The 3561-nt window shown below is 43.2% G+C and overlaps 1 pseudogene; it reads left to right on the top strand.

The window, feature by feature from the left end:
* Positions 1 to 1229: 1229 nt before the first annotated feature.
* LOC140925391 (uncharacterized) lies at positions 1230 to 3102 on the top strand (annotated as a pseudogene).
* The last annotated feature ends 459 nt before the right edge of the window (positions 3103 to 3561 follow it).

Raw genomic sequence — 3561 nt, 5'->3', positions numbered from 1 at the left:
GGGGGGGGGGTTGTGAGAGGTGTGTTTGTACATCCAGTGTTCGAAAAAAAAACATAGTAAAAGGCAAGATCTAGAATTAAATATTGAACGAAAAGAAAGCTGGGGTTTTTTTATTGCTAGGGTTTACATTCATCAACAATTAAAATAATAACCCAGGGCATTTGACGAACGGTCTGGACGCTTTTAGCTTCGTTACACTGGTCGGATAAGTAAATATGTGGCACGATACTGGTTTGTTTTTCAGGGGTCTCTTAGTCCATCCAGGTTTAATGCGGCTAAGCTCTATAAGATCGCCCGTCTTTCTGGTCTCAACAACCCAATGACTACCAGTGGTTTATAACAAGAAACGAGTCATAATTATTGCCCTTACCTTTGCTTCAATTTGGATATGCGTGACTTTTGTCTACTTCACAACCACTAGGAACAAAGGTCGGCAAGTTTCGGAACAATCTGGTCAGTTAGCAGCAAATTGGAACACAAAGTTCCTTTTCATTCTAGTCAAAAGAAAAAGCTGATTCCTCTTTTATCCTTTCAGGAACAAAAGGTTCTCTTTCAACAGTTCCGATTTCCTTTCATGTTCCTTTCGAAATGATTGGGGAACAAATGTTCCCAATCTAATTCCTCGCTCGACACAGTAAAGAACAAATTGTTCCTATTTACTGGCAATCCACTGCTGTTCGGAACGCCCTGTTCCCGTTCTGTTCAAATTGTACCTATTCATGCCCAACAGGAACGGAATTGTTCCTAATCGAGGTGGTTGTTTTCCCTCAAGATGAGTGTTATGTTCCGCGTATAAATGGGAACAGGTTCCGAATTTGTGACAAAGGAACTAGCGCTCCATTTTGCGCAAAGTGTAAAAAGGAATAGGGAACAATAGTTCCTATTTACCGTAGGCTATCTGAAACTACTGTTCATCACCTCCGCTATACAAATTTATCAAAACATATATCCTTCAACAATCAAGTTAGGTACGAGACTTGCCCGCTACATGTTTAATCTTGTTTGGGCTTGCCCGCGCAAGTTCAGGCATGTGTCTTTGTTCCTTTTGATTAATTGTGTACCAAATACGGGTAAGAAAACAAAGTGGTAAGGGCAAGAATGACCAAGTGTGGGCAGAGATGGGCTAACAAAAATCTCATTGGCGAATAGGATGATCTCTTGGGGACCCTTTTGCTAGTATAAGTGCATGCACACTTTAGGAAGATATCGATTTCAAGCTAATGCTTAAGATGAAAATACCAGGCAAGGATGGCAACTGGTCAAAGTTAGCAAATGCATCGCCTAAACCAAGGAGACTTCACTTAGAAGAGGATGACTGTGATGATCTTTTTCACTGCCCAGTGCAAATTTGCAACCACGATGGATTCAATACGCAAAGAGGCTGTAGAAAATACGTAAAGAACAAACACAGTTGGTACTATTACTTCGATGAGAAGCCAGACAGTGCTGAAATCGATACGCTTAATGTCGATGAAACCAACAAGGTTCACCATTTCCACCGTTAAGTACTGATATGTCATGGGGCGCGAGCCCTTGCCCTTGATAAATAAATAGACGGCCAAAAATTTGGTAGCAAAAGATAAATCTATTGGCAAAACAGCACCCGGTTTCTCCTCTTTTGATCCTACAAACAACATTGCCAAGAACTTTTTTTCGTGGCTAACTGGCAGTGGTGGGGGCTGTAAAAGTGATCAACAAGCACAACAGATCTTAAGCAAGTGCTTAAAGTTTCTCAAGTTTTGTTGCGAAGACGAAGAGGAGCTCACATTTGACATTGTGGACTTTAGTTTATGTTCACCGAATCTCCTTTTCAAGTTTGTTGATACCATGCAGGGTGATTGGAATCTGGGGCACGCGGGACGCATAGGTTACTTGGATGCCATTGCAGATTATGGATTATCGAAAAGAGAGAAACAGACTGTGGATTATCGAAAAGTGAATGGAGCATCGGAATCAGTATTGAGAGGGCTGGCTTCAACAGAAGTTTACTTGAAAAAAGTGCGCAAAACCATTTCCAAAATGATGCGCTTGCAGTGGACCAGCGAACTGGACATCGATGCCTTAGAAGCCAAGGGGCGCTGGGCCACACTAGAATAACTGTTGGAAGTCTTGGGGCGCTACTTACCGCGCTACGAAAGCGTACTGAAATCATGCAAGGAGAAACCGGGTGCTGTTTTGCCAACAGATTTATCTTTTGCTACCAAATTTTTGGCCGTCTATTTATTTATAAAGGGCAAGGGCTCGCGCCCCATGACATATCAGTACTTAACGGTGGAAATGGTGAACAAAGCCTAGACTAACGGTGGATTTATAGACCAGAAAATGTTCAAAACGGCTGGAAAATTTGGCTTCGATTCTCTTTACCTGACTGAGACGAGCATGCAAGTGTTGGATGGCTTCATCAACCACATTCGCCCCCTACTCAGACCGACCTGCCCCTTTGTATTGGTGACAAGAAATGGAGGGCAGCACAATAAACTGGGAGAGCTAATGAGTAAACTGGTCTTCGATGCAACGGGCAAATACGTTCACCCAACTCTCTATCGACAGATTGTGAAGACTGCGAGTTGCAGGCAGCTGAGCAGCAGAGCGCAGAGCAGAATCTCCGAGGACCAGAAACATAGCTCTGTTGTTGTAAGGGTTCACTATCAGAAGCAGCTATCGCGCGAGGTGGCGAGCAAAGCACATGAATATTTAGAACGATTGCACTGAAAAAACAAATCCGAGCTAGAAATAGACGTGCGCTCGAGGCTTTCAGGCAATTCTGCGTCATCTGAGGGTCAAAATGGTAGCAAAACCGATAATTGCTCTAACGACGAGGGAGAAACGATCACAGAAACACCAGCCAAGCGTCTTTCAGGTGTCCCGAGACTAAAGCGGGAAAATGCGTTTATAGTGACAGATCTCCCGGCGAGAAGAAAGAGTTTGATGTTCACCCCTGAAGAAAACAATTATCTAAAAGCAGGCATTGAGCTACTCGGTTACGGTCAATGGAAAGCGATTCTCAGGGATTCCGAATTTCATTTTCAATAGGGAAGAACAGTCTACTCACTGCTGAGCCGTGCAGCGCGAAGATTCGGATCACTTTCTAAGTTATCCTAAAACTTTACATCTACCCCAGAATAAAAGATATCCTTGAAATATAAAGAAAGACAAAGGCAATCAGCAATATGGTTCAGTACATGACAAGCAACATTTTATTGTTGTTGTAAGAAGAAATAAATTACTGTTGACTCGAGAAATACATGTTTATTTTGTTGTTTTGGCAATGTTTTTTCGTAACTCGCTGGCTTGAGGAGGAACACTTGCGCTTACTGGCTTCAGTGGTTATGGTTCGGTCTGACATTGCATTGCTAGGGACTGGAGTCATGAAAAATGTCCCTTCGTCATTGTCGCTGTTATCCTCAGATCCATTAACGTAGCTGAACGTGCACGGCGACTGCGTGCCATATTGTTCCAGGTTGTCGTGGTGAAAGGAATTCGGCGTTCTGGGTTTTTCTTGCTCTAATACCCATTCCATTTCTTCTGTCTGGCTCGAGCTCGGGACTGGCAACGCTTCGG

Source organism: Porites lutea (genome assembly GCF_958299795.1).
Source record: "Porites lutea chromosome 5 unlocalized genomic scaffold, jaPorLute2.1 SUPER_5_unloc_2, whole genome shotgun sequence".
Taxonomy (NCBI): domain Eukaryota; kingdom Metazoa; phylum Cnidaria; class Anthozoa; order Scleractinia; family Poritidae; genus Porites; species Porites lutea.
This window is presented reverse-complemented; position numbering and strand designations above follow the sequence as displayed.